This window comes from Podarcis bocagei (genome assembly GCF_964188305.1).
Source record: "Podarcis bocagei genome assembly, chromosome: 4".
Lineage (NCBI taxonomy): Eukaryota > Metazoa > Chordata > Lepidosauria > Squamata > Lacertidae > Podarcis > Podarcis bocagei.
Window position 1 is genome coordinate 62,168,510 of NC_138128.1, and position 19,337 is coordinate 62,187,846.

Consider the following 19,337-nt stretch of genomic DNA (forward strand, 5'->3'; position numbering starts at 1 on the left):
TCCTACTTAATTATTTTCCCGCCATTTCCCCCGCCATTTTTATAAGCTGCAGCACGTTAAGGGTTATCATGAAGGCGCTTTGTTTTTGCTACTCACCTTAACTCTAGGAGCACTATAATCCAAACCAGAACTAAAATTAATTAATTGAGAAGGTGTGTGGATACCGACTCTACATCCTTGTCTCTGCTGTGACACCTGTAGAGAGCACTGGTATCTATTTCTAATACTGCTTAGATTGTAAGTCACATTTGAATGTCTGCTAGAAACAGCTTAGTATAAGTGCACTGCCATTTTCATTCTGCCTCAAAAGGCTTCAGCTGTAGTGCCCTAATGCCCTAGTAATGGATATCCCGTTTAGAATACTGAACCTATTTTAATATGACAAAGCGAATGCAGAGCATAATACAAATTGTCATAAAGAACAGCTTAGTCCTCACAATGCCCTCAACTGGCGGTGTCACTGAAGTCAACAGGATTTGTGCTGGCGGTGTCCCTTGGAGGCAAGATGTCAATGCTTGAAAACTTTTCCATCCTCTGGGTCTTTTCACACATGAGACTTGTAGTGTTTTTTTAAAATATTGCTTTGTAATGCAGATGTGAAGCCTGTGCTGGCCAGAATGCTCATTCAAATGACAAATGTCTCTCTTTTCCTTCCCGTTTTGCACTTAACAAGGATTACACACTCACATAAATAGCATGAGAGAAGCACAAGCAACTATTTAAACTTCATGTCTGATAACACTTTCAGTCTCCGAGGATGCAAACCTGTCATCAGTTATGCTTTGGCAAATCCCATTGACAGCCAATGGGTACACGCATGTTACTAATGACATATAAAATTGCATTTTAAATGTGTATAAATGGCGAAACAATAGGGATTCGGTCTTTTGGTATAATTTATCATCCCTTTTCTTAGTTATTTCCAAAGAGTTTCTTAACTTTTGATCATTAACGTAGGCCACAGGGTTTGTTTGTTTTAACCTATACCTTGTGGGAAATTCATTAAAACATTTAACAAAACAAATCCTTTCTTCCAAATCCTTTTTTTAAAAGAATGGCTTTATTCGTGGCACTCAGCATCCTTGTCTACCTCTGTTAGGAGACCTAACTGGCAAATCATCAGTTATTTCCCCATCAAACTTCAAGCATCTTCCGTATTGATAGAAGAGTTTGAAACCTCCATTCAGCTGCAATGCGCCAGGTGTATGAAAATAACAAAGAATCTGTTAGAAGCGGCTGATACACAAATTGCTTCTCTATTTGGATTTGTGCTTGGAAATCTATTTGACCTACTTTGTCTTGCCTGTCTGTTAAAAGGTGGGGGTAGGAAGAAGGACCGTGTGGAAATCAACGTGGATCTGCTTATTGCACAGAAGGGCTTGTTCCAACCAGGAGACTACTGTGTAGGACAGACAAGCATCTGCTTTGATACAACTTCACGACATAATAAAGGTTGCATCCCAGCATCTAAGCTGTGACTGTGAAGAGCTCAGGTGGCTTTGATATTTAGGCCATCTGGGTGCTGGTATCACAGTGTGCAGAGCAGAGGTCTTATTCAGATCACATGCCATTAAGCCAAAGGCAGTGTCTTTATATTCCATACAGATCTGTTTTGCTTATTCCAGGCCTGTTCAAGTTGCAAAAACAGGACATTTATTGATGATCCATAGAGCTGCTGCGCTGTGTCCAAATTGAACTGTTTCTTAATAGCAATAATTTTGCCCTAGAAGAGTTCTCACACAGGAGTCACACCTGGTTTGCTGTATTAGGATGCCCTTTTCATAATGCCATGGTACTAGAAGGGGCAAGAAATCCATTTGGCCCAAAGGCCACATTGTATATTATGATTTCTCACACAAAAGGCTGCTGTCAGACCCAACTCTGAAAGTGAGGCAGGAAAAGTCGAGACGGAACAGGGGAACCAAGTGACAACAGTCTCTAGCCAGAACAGGTTTCCTATTTGTTCAGGCCAGCAAGCAAACCTGACCCAGAGGTTTTTATAAGCATTGCAGGGTATGTAGCCTGACCTAATGGTACAAAGAGGCTTCCTTGACTATTGTGGCTGGACTCATATCAGTTTCTTATTTTGGCCAGAGCTGAGTGGGTGTGTGAAGAACAAACTGAAGCCCTGCCAGAGAGATTCGGGAGGTTGCCAGTTCAAGACTCACTGTGGGCTTGAGTCCAGACAGGCACAATAAGAGAACAGGTGCAATGCATAAACATTCCAACAGAGTAAATAGTTCCAGATGACTTAGACAAGAGACTTAAGCAACTTTCTATGGGGAAAAGCAAAAGTTGCTTTAAAAAATGGGATCTGGGGCTTTTTCTGGCATTAGAGTTGGCCACAGACCATATATTGAATGGCTGAGACTTAACCCTTCAGGTAATTTTTCTTAGGTAACTCAGTGTGTGAGTTAGTTTTGCTCATGCTGAGGACTGTCCTCTGGGTTCAAGACAAAAGCTGATTGGTCATTTTAAAAGTGGTGGGGTTTTTTTTGCAAATGGTTTTAAAATTTTCAGGCCAGAATGACTCAAGGGAAGGTTTTCCAGTTGGCTTTTGTAAAGGGGAATTAACAAGTGGTAAATTGTAGCACAGCAGGATTTGGCCTAGACCTAAATCTAGCACACATAAAAATTTTGCCCCAAAGAATCTTCCCACCAAGCCCCAATGTTCAGAGGGAAAATGTTTCAGCAATGTCAGGGATCAGGTTCCAGTCAAGTATAAGAAGACTGGTGGTGCAGGAAAGGCCATGAGGAAGGGAATGCAAGACTGCAGTGACATGAAGCAAATCTGGAGCATGGCTAGGCAAGAGCTGAGGAGATATGGAGAGCTTGGGAGATGCAAGGAGGATATGGGGCACAGCTTGGCAAACTTGAAGTTGTATTAGGAGGGCATTTGTGCAGAGATGGGGAAACTGTAACCCTCTAGATGTTTTTGGACTCCAACTCCCATTATTCCACTAGTCAGTATGACCAATGGAGGCTGGTCCATTGGGGTGAACCCACTGCTTGTCAGCTTCCTCCATCTTAGTCTCAGTGTTGCTCTAGTGGAACTCAGCAGGAAGGACTACAGAGACAGAATTAGAATTAGTTGGTTCCACCTGTCATTGCGACTGGCTCCACCTACTGTTGACTTACCTACCTTCTGGTCCTACTGGGCTCCACCCACCACTGAATATGGCCCATGGTCAGGGATAATGGGAGTTGTAAGCCAACAACACCTGGAGTTTCCCCAGTCCTGTTTTTATGATTGAACTGCCCTATCAGCAATTGGATCAACTGGCTAGGGCAGAGATTATTGCAGGTACTAATGGTTTATAGACATTAAGGTTGAAATTACTGCCAGCAACCATAGGTCTGAAAAAAGTTAGGAATATAGGTTGTTTGGTCTCTGGGTGTTTACTAGTGACTGTAGCAACAAGATGGAATTTTTCAGGTGGAATTTGCATTTAAATAATATGTTAAGATATTTAAGCCCAATAATAATTCAGATTTCATGTAGAGCTTCACTTAAAATGCAGAAAGCTGTTAACTATCACATCAGACACCAGCGAAGGATGATAACGGATGGTTGTTTTGGAATAACTGTGAATGTAAACATGATTCAAGGCACTGGAACAAGCTTATGGAAAATATGTGTTCAATGAATCACATGACTTTCATTCCCTATTGTAATGTGATCAGAGAATGATGAAGCCAAGAAGCATTTGTGCCAGGAAGCCTCATACAAGAAGGCAACTTGGAGACTGGATTGATTGCCATGTAGATAACCTGATATATTCGTGCTTACTTTGCTTAACTACCTTCTTAGTAAAATTACTGTGGTACACATCATCTGACATTGCCTAAAATAGAGAAGGGCTCTGATTGGACATTTGCACTAGTAGATAAAGTTAAAAAACAAACAAACTACTAATCTACCAAGTATGAGATGTTTGGGGGGGGGGGTAGGAGGGAAGACCAGCAGGGAATCACATACATACTTGCTCTCTGAAGTGGGTTCCTTGATATAGTGCACTGGTGAAGGGATGCCATTGAGGTGCAAGTTCTTAACATCCTTGTGCAACCTGAATTGCAATCAAATACCACAGCATTTTTGTGAACACAGTTTAAAAAGAACCCAGTATTAACATTCGTAAAATCCACGGCCTTTTACCAATATTATACACATATGATGAGGCTTTTTATTGATCTTGTTGTCTTGTTATGCAAGATGTTTTTGCAGAGATTTACCATAATAATGTCCTCTAATGAAGCTGATTATGTATCCCACAAGGCACATTAATATATGAATAAATTGTTCTTAAGGTAGGTCTATTTATCACAGGAACAGCAATAAGCATAATACAGTGTTCCATAGAGCATAGTATACACTGTAATATATGGATGCATCTAATATTTATATTTTTTTCTATAGGATCATTTCCAGAACAATGAGCATTTGCAGTGCTTGGTGTGAAAACAAGGAACCAATAAGAGCAAAGAAAAATGTTAAGAGTGCACAGGTCAAAAACAACCCCATGTCCATCACTTAACAATGTGGTTAGTGGTCACTATAAAGATCACATTATCATTATGACCATTTTTCAGGAGAGAGATTGATGGTGATGTCTATGTGAATGTATGGAACTGTTTACTCTGGGCACAAAACAGCCAAGGTCCAGCATATACACACCCCATTGATTTATATGGGAGAACTAGGCATATGCTTTACCATTTCCTGTTAAAATGGACCATTTAAGTATTATTGCATGCCACCCCAATCTCAGAGTGGTGTGAGATTCGAGGGTTCTAGGCACTTAACCCAGGGTTTGATTTCCTTGGAACAAGGGACAGCGGAGATTGTGGCGTCTTTATGATATTTCCTTTATTTACACATAAGTACAACCTGGACATATGATGAAAGGGCTCACAGTGTTAACCCCCACTGCTGTTTCCCCCATGGACATGAATTACCACCAGCATTAATTGTGCTGTATAAAATACATAAATAGTAGAAATGAAAATAGGAAAGCCTCCTGAGAAAAGTGTCAGGGAACTGGAAGGCCGGCTAAAAGATTAGGAAGAAGTCCTTCACTATCTGCCCAATCTACAATCTAGTTTTATCTAAATAAATAGATGGAGAGTTGGTGATCACAACTGTCTTACTAGAGAGACCACAAGTCAGGTTGCAACGCTAAAGACACTTATTAAGGAGGAAGTCCCATTGAAAACAATTGGGCTTCCAAGTAAGCATGCATAGGGTTGTGTTGTCATGGTCAAGCACACGCAGAGATCTGCAGCTATAACCTCCAGTTAAATGACCTTGGGTAGCAGAACTGGGAGAGGCACTTTGCTTGTAACCACAGAGAGCCACAGCTAGAATAAAAAAGTACATATGAAATACATGATAAGGGAATATTTTTTTGGGGGGGGGGTTAAGGGACATATAAACATTATTTCTTTTTAAAGTTTTTTGCATATGCTTAATATATAATATATGCAGGGCTAAATAGACTGTTGGCCTGGCCCATGATTAGGAAGAAGAAGAAGAAGAAGAAGAAGAAGAAGAAGAAGAAGAAGAAGAAGAAGAAGAAGAAGAATTTATTATTTGTACCCCGCCCATCTGGCTGGGTTTCCCCAGCCACTCTGGGCGGCTTCCACAGAAACCAAAAAACACTAAAATATCATACATTAAAAGCTTCCCTGAATAGGGCCGCCTTAAGATGTCTTCTGAATGTCAGGTAGTTGTCCATCACCTTGACATCCGATGGGAGGGCATTCCACAGGGCGGGCGCCACCACCAAAAAGGCCCTCTGCCTGGTTCCCTGTAGCTTCGCATCTCGCAATGAGGGAACCGCCAGAAGGCCCTCGGCGCTGGACCTCAGTGTCCGGGCAGAACGATGGGGGTGGAGACGCTCCTTCAGGTATACTGGGCCGAAGCCGTTTAGGGCTTTAAAGGTCAACACCAGCACTTTGAATTGTGCTCGGAAACATACTGGGAGCCAATGTAGGTCTTTCAAGACCGGTGTTATGTGGTCTCGGCGGCCGCCCCCAGTCACCAGTCTAGCTGCCGCATTCTGGATTAGCTGTAGTTTCCGAGTCACCTTCAAAGGTAGCCCCACGTAGAGCGCATTGCAGTAGTCCAAGCGGGAGATAACTAGAGCATGCACCACTCTGGCCAGACAGTCCGCGGGCAGGTAGGGTCTCAGCCTGCGTACCAGGTGGAGTTGGTAGACAGCTGCCCTGGATACAGAATTGACCTGCGCCTCCATGGAAGAAGAAGAAGAGGAGGAGGAGTTTGGATTTGATATCCCGCTTTATCACTACCCTAAGGAGTCTCAAAGCGACTAACAATCTCCTTTCTCTTCCTCCCCCACAACAAATACTTTGTGAGGTGAGTGGGGCTGAGAGACTTCAGAACCTTCATATGGTTTCTCCTGGTCCTTCTCCCCACCCCTGACTGTTGTGGTGCCTCCCTGCTTATGGCAAGTGGGTTACTCGTCTCATTTACCATGAGCAGAAGTTATATTTTGCACACACCAGCAGAACCCACACTGGGATAGTTTGCAATGCCACACAAAGCTTGGTTCATCTGGCTTGTTCTGCTCTAATCAGGAGCAGGTCCCACAGGCATAGGAATAAACACAAGACAGATAGCTGCCTACATCAGCCACAAATCCCAGTGACTCAAATGAGTGCATACGATTGTCCTAAATAATTGTGTGGGTTTTTTTAAATGACTGTTCATTTGCGTTAGCTGGTTTATGGGATGGGTCACTTAAGAGCAGTTTGATTAGCTGCTAGATATAAAGAGTCATTTTTTTTTTGGCTGTTTTATAATGCTGTTGTTGGCATTACTTTTATATTCTATTGATTTGTTGTGTTTCAATGGATTGTTGTTTACTATCCTGGGAGCCCTTGGGTTGAAATGCAGGACATACAGTGGTGCCTCGCAAGACGAAAATAATTCGTTCCGCGAGTCTTTTCGTCTTGCGAGGTTTTTCATCTTGCGAAGCACAGTCCGTGGCAACTGCGCCTCTTCAAGCGGCTTTAAGAAAAAAGCGCAAGACGTTTTCGTTTTGCGAAGCAAGCCCATAGGGAAATTCGTCTAGCGAAGCAACGCAAAACTGAAAAACCCTTTTGTCTAGTGAGTTTTTTGTCTTGCGAGGCATTCGTCTTGCGGGGCACCACTGTAAATTTAAACAGCAACAAAAAATTATTATTATTATTATTATTAGTAGTAGTAGTAGTAGTAGTAGTAGCAGCAGCAGCAGTGGTGGTGGTGGTAGTGGTAGCAGCTTAGGTGGAATTGTTATCCCTGAAGATTTTCAGGAAAAGACTAGGCAAGGCACTTTGAGTGAGTAATAGCTCAGGTATAGAATGCCTTACCTTGGCATAGGGGTCTGGCCAAGATAAACAGTGCTGTAATATATGTTTCATTGTTTTCCAGGCTCTGATCTTGACACTTGTCTACGACATTTAAATGAGTGGTCAATGAAATGACAGTGTGGTTGGAGAGGTTGGGTTAGTTCTTTCTCGCTGTTTTCAATGGTCTTTCTTGTAGCTATAAAAAGCAACAAGGAAAAAAAATCAAAAATCAATAGGTGGGGCTTTTTGTGAATGTTTTTGCATTGTCCATTTGTTTTTGATGTGGTTTACACAAGTTCCATTGGCATAATTTTGGCATAACCATAGTGTTACTGGTTAATGAAAACCAACCACAACATCAGGACCAGTGCCAAGTATTAGCGGGTATATGGGTAAGGTGCTTTCTGGCCTCTTCAGCACTGCCCTGGTGGCCTCCACTGTGGATTTATTAGGAGGCAACAGATCTGACCACACTGGGGATAGCCTGAGCCGCCATCTTGATTTCTACAGAATGTCTCTTGGCCGTACAATGAGGCACAAAGACATTCTGGGGAGATTAAGATGGTGATGGCTGCAGCTGCCTCAAATGGTGCTTCTGTTTGGAGGGCTGGGTCATAGTTAACAAAAATTAAGGTGGAAGGAGCAGGCCCTCTGGGATCTCCCCTTCCTTTTTGATGTTTATATGTCCCATTTGGAATCTGACCCACAGCTAAGCACATCAGGGTACCAGAGATGTGGAAGACTGAGAACCACCATTGCCACCATTCATGCCAGTCTGGTAAGTGCTGCTGCTTTTTAAAGGGGGTTTCCAGAGGTTTAGAGGGTGTTTACAGGCTTATTAGATGGTATTTCCCACTATACACAATTTCACGTATACATGCAGTACCTGGTAACATAACCCCCATGTAACTGGGGAGACACCTGTAGATGAACACTTCATCTTATTGCTTTTGCTTATTGTGGGACCTGCCCTTCCACATGGTCCATTGGCCCATGAATGTGCATCCCTTCCCATCTGCTGTCTGACCTTTCTTTGTTTGCCATTTATGCTTCAATATTTAAGGGAGAATGAATGTGAAATAATTTTGCAAGACAGGCACCTGGCATCTCCATCGTTCTTGGAAGTAAATATTTGATTTAAATGGAACTTACTTTCAAGTAAATGGGCTTAGGATGTAGATCATATTACATTATATTATTGTAGTCTAGAGACAGCCTTATGTGATGGATGATGCGAAGGGCCGCAGAATCTAGCAACAATAGCCAAATTGTTTTTAAAGCTGCAAATAAGGCACAGTTCACTCTTCAGACTTAAATTTGTGTAATTCACAGTGTTTGTTTCTTTTACTGCATGAGTAATGTGTAATCTGCATGTATGATTGGGAATACCTTTTTCATCTGAGTGCACTCCATTTTGATTTGTGTACCTCTGGGGTGCCTAACAATGAAGATGCCAGTTGCGTGGAGAGGAAGAGGTTTGCTGAATCACAAAGAGCAGACTTTATCAGGAAAACCTAACAATGTGTTATACTTTACTAAAGTAAGCCCTGTGTGGCCAGCTGGAACTTTGAAATTTACCGGAAGCCACTGGGACAGTTAAATCACAATCGAACTTATTTTTAATGAAGTTTTCTGAAATGGCACATGACTACATAATCACCACAACAGAAATCTGTTTAGCTGGTGTATAAAGGAAAGGCATACTAAAGCTTTGTCAAGGAATGGAACACACTTCTAGAAGTCTGAAAAGTGGAAGGTTCCTCCAGATGACCTGCTATTGAGCATCCACACCTGATTTCCTTGCACCAAGTTTACGCAGAGGTTATACTACGTTTGGTCTTTATTGAGTGTTTGTTTTTATTTTGTTAGCAGGGAGGAGGTTATACAACAATGAGCATTCATCCAGGTTTTCTTGTCTGATTTTTCTAATTTCCTCATCAGTCACTCATTCATTCCACACTTTTTGGTACATTTGCAGTTAGGAAACTAACTGCAAAAAGTTTGCTTCTCCCCAAAGTAGATCTGTTTTACCCAGGTGACAGAGTGCTTTAATCCACTTCCGAAATTGCCATTATGCATTTGGATCCCTCTCATAAAATACAGATGGTTTGGAGGCAACCTGAAGTGATCAAGAAATTCAAGCAACTGTGGGTGCTTCTAGACTGCAGCTATTTTCAGGAGGGATTTGATTACAAACTGGCAAAGTCAGGCTGCAGTTGGGAGGTCTTGTGCAACAAAAACACCTCTGCAAAAGATCGGGCTTCCTGAGATAAGGAAAGTTATGGGGAAATGCACTGGAAAGTGTGAGATAACACTTGCTTTGAAGCAACATCATCTAACCTCCCTGCAAACAAATGAATATTCATTAAATAGCCAACTTCATCTAATCTCCTTGGAAACAAATCAGGATGAATGGTTAGTTTCCTGGAATCACTATGTAAAAACCAAAGGAAGAGATGATGCAATATTCTGTGACCTGGTGTTGCCAACACCAAATAGTTCCATGTTTCTTCAACAAGTGTTTTTGTATGTAGATATGCTTACAAGCGTGTATGCAAGTATCTATCTGCTTCTTACCTTTGGCTTGGCTGAGAACCAGTTCACATGGACACTGCCATGTCTCTTGCTATGATTTCAACCAATCCCATCAGTCTGTTAGGCAGCAAAGACACACAGATAGGAATACAAATGCGGCCATCATAAATCCTTCTTGTGCTACGATTTTCATCATGAGAAGGACATGCAGTAGCATTCCTTTGAACAGAACCATAACACAGGAAGCAGACATGACCAGCCTTAACCTCACTATAAGAGGAGACAAATTAAGAGGTTCAGTGAACAAGCCTTTATTTATAAGGGGAATTAGCGGCAGGCTAAAGAGGCTGCAATACTATCGCTCTCATCCTTGTGCATACGTGGTTCAGTTTAGAAATTGCCAATTCCACTTTGGTTTCACCACTGTTGAAAAATATTTTTGGTCGTACTTTCAACAGCTGTCTCAAGAATTTTCACCATTGTTCCTCATCAAATGTCAACCGGAAACTCTCAAGCTCACCAGAAATTCAGCTCATTCTCCATTTTCTTTATTGTTACAATTCTAACCTCCCAGTTTTAGATCTTACATTAAGGCCACAGTCTGGAAAAATGACGTTGCTGAAGCTAAGCAGACCTGGGTCTGGTTAGTCCCTGTAGAGAAGATTGCCTGGGAACATCATGTGCACTGCCTTAATCATCTTTGCAGGAAAAGAGTAGGATATAAATATACAATACATCAATAAGAAACACATTGCTACTGCATTACAGGCTGCACTGGTTAGATACTCCTGCTTTTTGAGACCAAACATCCAGTTCCACAGGATCCAGCTTAAACATGTTCAAAGGTTGAATGTAGGCACCAAAGGCTTGTGGAAGGTCTCTGGTGCTAGATGGGTCAAATTTGTGTAGGCTGTGGTTAGCAGACACAGTGCCTTGATGATGATCAGGGATGCCTAGGTTCATCCTAGGCCCCTAATTATTTCTGAACCTAATCTACCTCACAGGGTTGTTTTGAAGAAAGGCCTTGGAGCGCCTTGGAGGAGGAAAGGCGAGATAAAATATAATACATTAGTAATGCTGAGAATTCAGGATCTTCCCACCTGTATAATTATCACCATATTTATGAGAGCACTCTCTTAGGAACAGAAATCATACCACAGAAAAAGTCTCAAAACTTTGCTGTTTTCATCCCCCACCCCCACTTTGTTCTATGAAAAGTTTGCTCTTGAATGTAATTCTCTCTTTTGAATTCAGCATGCCACCGCCACAATAATTTGAAAGAAACAAAGGCCAGACTAAGATGACCTGGGTAATAGGCACCTTCTATATGACTCCACAAGCAACCTCCATCCCTGCCTGAGTTACTTGCTTTCCCCAAAACAATGAATGAATTAATCATATCCAGATGTCACTCGAGAAGTATGTGCACCTGATCTCCAAATGGCCTATTTATCACTGTACTAATGGAGACATTCAGCACATTGCGAGCAAGTGCCTCACTTTTCCATTTCCTGGAGGTATAGCAGATATGCTGTGTGCATTTCCTAACACCTTTCAATGGATTTCAAATATGGCTATTGACTTAGGACCACTTTGGATGTCACGACCATCTTGAGGAAACCTGTGTACAGAGAAACATGAGTAGCATAAAAGCTTCCCTGCTAGACATACACACACACATATGTTCCCTGTATTCCCACATGCGGTGCTTTCTCATGTGGCTTTTACAGCTCCCCTGTCCCCACCCCACTGATTGTTTTTTGTGCAGAGTACAGAACAAAATGAAACCATCAGGAGTTACCTCGGCATGTGCTATTTTCAAAAAAAGGCAGAAAAACAATTCAAGTGGAGCACAGTCAGGGAGCAATCGTCAGCACGAAATGAGATCTTGGTTTTCCATTTCATCTGCAGAGAGAAAACACAGCAGAACTGGCATGTCCACATTGTCCATACATTATGAAATCCATATGTACTGAGAAATAAAACAGATTCATTCTGCGTAGGTTTTCCCCACCTCCCCCTTGGAAATTGGAAACACAAAGCGTTCAACTGGAGAAAATAACAAGAGCTTGTTGGATCACCATGGAGGCAGAGCATAGCTATTGTAGCTAGTAGCTGTTGATAGCCTTATCTTCCATGCATTTGTCCAATGCACTTCTAAAGCCATCCAAGTTGGTGGCCATTAATGAAGAGCCATTGTAGATTTCTTGTGAGTAGACCATATTGGCTATTCTGTCATAGTAGGCAGCTGGGTGGGCAACCAGCCCTGCAGGTGGCAGATTTGGGTGGGCCACAGTCCACCTGAGCCAAGTGACTCTGTGTGTGTGGCTCATGAGAGGGCCAGGCCTGCTTATCCTCTGCATGTTGAATCAGAAGTAATTCCCACTGAGTTCAATAGTGTTTCCATTTAAGTGAATGTGTATGAAATTGCAGCCTAAATCTTTAAAATCATATCATCTAGCAAAAAGCCAGCTGCAACCAGAAGTTTTTGTTATGAGAACAGTTCTAGACTCTGTTTTTATTTAAATAAAATCATTTCCATTTAAGAATGTGTTGTGTGCGGCTGAATGAGTGAATTTTTATAATATCCTACCAGGATGTGGATGGGTTGTTTGAATGAAAAGGGTGGGTGGGTGGAACGCAAGATACATGGCTTCATTTCCTTGCTTGGCCACAGTCGCTCTTTAATTTATCTCATAAAACCCCAATATCCCTACTCATAATTAAGTGGGATTAATACTTCTCTGCTGCAATGGAGCCCTAGTTAAGAAGGTTGTTTTGAGCATGAAATGTAATAGAAATTGCTAGGTGCTGAGATATTACAGTAATGAGGGAGACTGTAGTAGTTCCATGCTCCCCTTCACTCCAGAGATGTCAGAAAGGCCTGTGGGGGAGAGCATAGCGAGTCTTAAAAACATCAACAGGGGCAAATCTCTCCTATACTGCCTGCAGACCAGACAAGGTGGCCAAGTGTCCTACTATACAGAGGACAGCACTTTATCTGAAGGACTTTTAGAGGACAATTTTCTGTTTCAAGGTTGGGGAACGACATTCCCTTTCTGGGCAACTTTCATTTTTATTTTTTTTTAATAAAAATTTTATTGCGTTTCTTTCCATAGGTGAACAAATTTGTTTGGACAACAATATACAAGAAACATTTTCCATATATATAAAGAAAAACATAGAAAAAAGAAAAGATCATTATAAAATTTTTTCGACATCTTTTTGGACCTCCTCGCATCCTCTCAGCATTGCGTTCATCATTCTAACCAATTCAGCAATTTGTTATCTTATTTCCCAACTTATTATACCTTTGTATTTATTATGTTACCAATTTCAAAAATTTGTAATTTAATTTTAACACTCTTAATAAACATAATATTTTGTTTCTAGTTTGTCTCATTTTTTTCCATCAATACTTACTTTATCATTTACTTAAAATAAATTGCAGAAGCATAACGTTTCTTAATCGTGCACAATCTTAACACTCAAACAACTTATAATGTTTTTGCAAATAGTCCTTAAATTTTTTCCAGTCCTCCTCCATTGTTTCTTCGCTCAGATCTCGAATTCTGCCGGTCATTTCTGCCAACTCCATGTAGTCCATCAGCTGCGTCTGCCAGTCCTCCAGTGTGGGTAAATCTGGTGTCTTCCAGAACTTTGCGATAAGAATCCTAGCTGCTGTGGTTGCATACATAAACAAGGTTCTGTCCTTCTTTGGCACCTTCTGGTCCACCATGCCCAGAAGAAAGGCCTCTGGTTTCTTAGAAAAGGTATATCTGAATACCTTTTTCAACTCATTATGTATCATTTCCCAAAAGGCCTTTACTTTCGGGCAGGTCCACCAGAGGTGAAAGAATGTCCCTTCTGCCTCCTTGCATTTCCAACACTTATTATCAGAAAGATGGTATATTTTAGCCAACTTGACTGGGGTCATGTACCACCGGTATACCATTTTCATAATGTTCTCTTTCAAGGCACTACATGCCGTGAATTTCATACCGGTGTTCCATAACCTTTCCCAGTCCTCAGACATAATGTTGTGTCCTACATCCTGTGCCCATTTTATCATAGCAGATTTAACTGTCTCATCCTGTGTGTTCCATTTAAGCAGCAAGTCATACATCCTCGAAAGTACCTTAGTCTTTGGTTCTAGTAACTCCGTCTCCAGTTTCGATTTCTCCAACTGGAAACCCACTTTTTTGTCCATTTTGAATACCTCTTGAATTTGAGCATAATGTAACCAATCTCGCACCTTACCTTTTAATTTGTCCTGGCTTTGGAGCTTCCAATTGTCTCCAACTCTTTCAATCAGTTCCCAATATTTTGGCCAATAGGCCTCCATATTGGGCTTTTTTTTAGAAATCTTGGCTTCCACAGGTGATAACCACCTCGGGGTCTTGTTTTCTAATAAATCCTTATACTTCATCCAAACGGCAAAAATTGATTTCCTGACAATATGGTTTTTGAACAATTTATGAACCTTCGCCTTGTCATACCACAAGTATGCATGCCAACCATACACATTATCAAACCCCTCCAGATCTAGGACATCGGTGTTTTCCAACAGGAACCAATCCTTCAACCAGCAGAAGGCTGCAGCTTCATAGTACAACCTTAAGTCCGGCAGGGCAAACCCCCCTCTTTCTTTTGAGTCGGTTAGTATTTTAAATTTTATTCGGGGCTTTTTGCCCTGCCAGACAAACTTAGAAATATCCTTCTGCCATTTTCCAAAACATTCCATTCTGTCCACGACCTGAAGGGTTTGAAATAAGAATAGCATTTTTGGCAAAACACACATCTTTATAGCTGCGATTCGGCCTGACAAGGTAAGTTTCAATCTTGACCAGATATCCAAGTCTTTTTTAATTTCCAACCAACATTTTTCATAGTTATCTTTGAAAAGGTTTAAATTTTTGGTGGACAAGTATACCCCCAGGTATTTCACTTTTTTAACCACACTTAGCTCTGTCTCTTTCTGATACCCCTCTATCTCTGTAGGTGTCAAATTTTTGACCAAAACCTTAGTTTTTTGTTTGTTTAACTTGAATCCCGCCACCCGACCAAACTCCAAAATAAGTTCCAAAACTCTTTTTGTGCTAGATACTGGCTCCTGTACTGTCAAGACTAGGTCATCTGCAAAGGCTTTCAGTTTGTATTGTTTCGCTCCGACCTCTATACCTTGCACCAACTGGTCCTCCCTAATCATATTCAGCAATACCTCCAGAACAGAAATAAATAGCAGAGGGGATAAAGGGCACCCCTGTCGTGTCCCTTTTTCAATTAGAAGTTCATCCGACACCACATTGTTCACTATCAACTTGGCTTTTTGCTCTGAATAAATTGCTTCTAGTCCATTTTCAAACCCCCGTCCCACTCCCATCCCCTTCAGGTTTTTCTTCATAAACATCCAAGAAATGTTGTCAAATGCTTTCTCCGCATCAATAAAGATTAAAGCAGCCCTTGTGTTTCTAATTCGCAACAGCTCCAATATATCAATAATATTCCTGGTGTTATCAGACATGTGTCTACCAGGGAGAAAGCCTGCTTGGTCCTTGTGAATTACTTCGTTTAAAACGTTTTTAAGTCTACTTGCTAAAATGTCTGCAAATATTTTGTAATCCACATTCAGGAGTGAGATGGGACGGTAGTTCTTAAGCTGAGTCTTTTCCTTCTCTGACTTTCAGAGGGACACATTCCCATTGTGGGCAGGGTCTGAGGCAAAAGTGGGAAGATTTTACCTCTGTACAGTAGGCTAGTTTATTTTCTTTCTGCCATACAGGCAAGCAAGAGGCATTATCAAATGTGTCAAGGACACATTCTAGCATGGCTAAAGCACTTGAGGAGAGATGGGGGCAGTGGCAATAAAGAGTGTGACCTAGGGAGAGTGGACATGGCCTGAGGGGCCTGACCTAACCCCTGACAGCCAAAGAGAGAGTCCTGGAGAGTTGCATCCAGCCTCTGGTTCTGAGCTTTCCTGCCCCTGATCTAAACCACCCAATTCAGCATCTTCTATCTCCAGAGTGCCCACCATCCAAAACAGTCAGAAAACATGAGCTCCAGATCGAGCATAGCTGTCTTCTTGTAATCCATTTGGTAAACATTAGGAATAGAGTTGCCAGAGGTAGCAATAAATTATTTCTTTTTCTTTTTTACATTTATACTTGAAGGTTAATGTGTAACATCTCAAGCAATGGCACTTTTTTTTTGTTTAGCCAAAAAAACAACAACCCCAAGTCTGTTTAAAATTTGGAATAGGTTCCTGAACCATTCAGAAAAGCCTTCCCTGGTGTATTCCACCACCGTTAAGGTTGCTCTTTACTGATGTTTCCACCTTCATTTCAAGAGAATGAAATGGCAGCCTGTCTATCACATGATGACTGAAAGCAGCAGTAAACTGAGACTGGAACAGAAGTACAATCCACAAGGGAAGCTCCACTACGGGTTTAATGTATTCCCCCCAGAAATCACAAAAGTCTTCCAGGGTCTTTTGTGTTTATCGTTAAAGATCTACAACATTTATGTGACTAAAGGCACCTGTGTAGTTTATATTTTGTTGTTACATAGAGACATTTCATAAGCGCAGACAGAAAATGGCAAGTTACCATTCCTAGGGCTTGCAACTAGGGACGGAAATGTAAATGCAGCGGCAGAGTGACTTTGGCATATTCTTAATTATGTTGGCACACTTTTGTATTGATTTTTGCTCTGTTAATTACTAAAGTATCAATATGTTGTAAAATACCATGCATTCATTATCTTTGCTTGCAGTCCATTTAAATAATTACAAAAAAAAAAAAATCCAACTCCCCACCCTACCCCCACACCTCCGTCAGCGCTACCAATGAAGCGGTAATGTACTTACTTTCCCCCCCTTTCTAGGCACACTTCATTACACAAAACATTTATTTCAGTCCGTGTATTGTTCAGAATCCTCTTTCCAATAATAAGCGCACTGCATATTTTTTTTTCCTGGGTTGGTGTTTGTAGAGCCCTTGTAAATAACGCATGCATATTGAGAACTCCTCTGCACTTTCTCGTCTTTGAACGCAATTAGAAATGGTTATGTTTTTAAATCACCTGGGATTTCACATTCCCCCCCTCCAATTACTAGAGAATCTTCCCCTCTTTACTTACAGCCTTAGAGGATTTTTGTGGAGTAGCCAAGTGTCTGAATTTTGAAAGAAAAAGCTAGCTGGAAGAAGGGAACAAAGTAGTAATCATGATACAATATTAAAAAGGACATTAAAATGAGCTGGAAAAGCAGCGGCAATCATCCTGCTCTTGAGAAATACAGGAGCATCAGGAAGCTGGTCCACACAATGCGGCACCCACGTATAAGAGAGCACATAACAAACCACCTTGTGCAAAAGATGCTACTTAGCAGCTTCCCTCTCCTTCCCTTCAGGAAAACCTTTCCCACATTGATCTGTCTCCCGGGGCCTTACAGTGCTTCTTTGCACAGCATCCTAGGGCATGGTCAGTTATTCAGGAGTGGGGAACCTTTTTGACCTCAAGCACTACGTGCAACAGTGTCGGGGTGGGCTGCAGTCCAGTGGGTGTGGCCGGAGCTGCTGGTGGGTGTGGCCTTGGGGCACGCCCACACATTCCACCTTCCTCTTGCTCACACACATTCATCCTCTCTCACAGGGTGAGAGGTGGTAGCAGGTGGTTGCATTGAGCACATGTAAGGCCTGTGAGGGCCACACATGCAGGGTGCAGGGTACCCACAGTGTGTTACCAGGCCAAATTTTCTGAACAATCCTGTTGGGGATATTTCTCTCAGCAACTCAGAGCACCCTCTGCAAGGTACCCGAAACTCACCTGTGATTGTGGGAGGAGATGGGCAAAAGTCCAGGCATCTTGTCAGCCATTACCCATCTTTTTTCCCCAAGGGTAAGCTCCCAGGCTTCTAAGGAACATGAACATGGACTCTCCTTCCTTGGAAGTTTTTAAGCAGAAGTTGGTTGACCTCTGTCGTGTGTTATATAGTTGATGATTCCTGCATCACAATGATCCTCATGATCATTTCCAACTCTACAGTTCTATGATTCTATGAAATCTGATGGGAGAAATCCCATTCCTGCATCCAAATTACATTTCTTGGCGAGGCCATTTCTGTACCAGAAGGACTGAACACAAAGACTTGACTATAGATGGCAAGGGAAGATGAGGTACTGAGAGAGAGAAAGGACATTCTGCCAAATTAAAATTTGCCAGGAGGGAGGGTGTGGGGGGGGAGCCTCTCTGCAGAAGGGGGCAGGTTGTCTCAAAGTTACTAATGCAATTGGTTCTGCATGTTTACGTGTTGTCTAGCAGTTAACATTGTCCATTGAGTGTGGAAAGGAAGTACTTCTTTAAATGTGCATATGATATGGATCATTGACCTTCGACAGTGGGACGGTGGAAGCAACTGCCCATTTGTCTGGAAAATGTTAAGATCACATTAGACAGTTTTACATTCTAGCAGCAGTCCATTATTATCAATCACTGGGCAATTCAAGTCTCTCTGCAGTAGGTTCTCACCACCAGTTCCTTTTAGAAAGCAAATATAGGAAAAGTGAAGGACATGAGGCTACAATAATGTTTTTATTTTGTGTGCTATGTTTAAATATCTTTATATTTTTGAGCATTGTCACTCACAAAACAGCTGCAATCCTGAATCTGCATACTTGGTTGCGGAGAAATTATGACCAGCTAAGCCTATTGGCCATTATCCCAAGAAAAGTGTCCAAAGTTACAGCTCACAGTAAAGGCTAAAGGAGGCTGCCAAATGGCAATGCATTTCTTTTCTACTCTATAGTGTTTGACCTTATAGACTAGATTGGAATAAGTCAGGAAACAAAGCATTTGGGGGTTGGGGGATCCCAGGGGGAAGTCTAAGCTGTTAACAGGAAGGTCTATGCTTCACATTTTGGGAAGGCAGAATATTTTACTGATGTTGGGGGTGTGTGTTATGGATATAGCACACCCGAGATATGATTTACTGGGCATGTGCTGTACACACAAAGTTTGGGACCAACTTTGTGTGTATGATAGCTTGGTTCTTGACCAAACTCCAAAGACAGTCAATTCCCCCACCCGATCTTTTCCCACCCTGCTCCCGCTATCACAGTGGTACTTATTTCTCTGGCTTCTACCTTTGCATGTTGGGTCTAGCTCCTCCTGTGCGGTTTGAGGGCAAGGTGAGAGAGGTCAGGAAAACAGAGAGGCAGGTAAGAGGGAGAGGAAGCAATCAGTAACACCAAGTCTCCCAGTTGCTCATGCTGACCAGCAATCCAGTCTGATCCAGAAGCATTTTATAGGACTCAATGGTATATCATCGATCTGCTCTGGCCTGACTTATTGAATGGTATCACTTAAGTTCATTCCTTTGCCCACTACAGCTGTATGATTCTGGCACATGAGTTGAAGCCTCACTGGAGACTCCTTAATTCACCCATTCAAGACTT

General features: G+C 41.8%; 1 long non-coding RNA gene across 2 annotated transcripts in view; it reads right to left on the minus strand.

Annotated features, from left to right (window-relative positions):
* Positions 1-10,417: 10,417 nt before the first annotated feature.
* Positions 10,418-19,337, minus strand: part of LOC308584649 — a 29,162-nt gene continuing 20,242 nt past the window's right edge. Inside the window, exons 5-6 of one of the 2 annotated variants that reach the window (XR_014006964.1) lie at positions 17,023-17,080; positions 10,418-11,790 (exon numbers count right to left, since the gene is read on the minus strand). This is a non-coding gene — a long non-coding RNA (uncharacterized lncRNA). The remainder of the gene's footprint in view (positions 11,791-17,022; positions 17,081-19,337) is intronic. The other variant, XR_014006965.1, reaches the window with a different exon arrangement.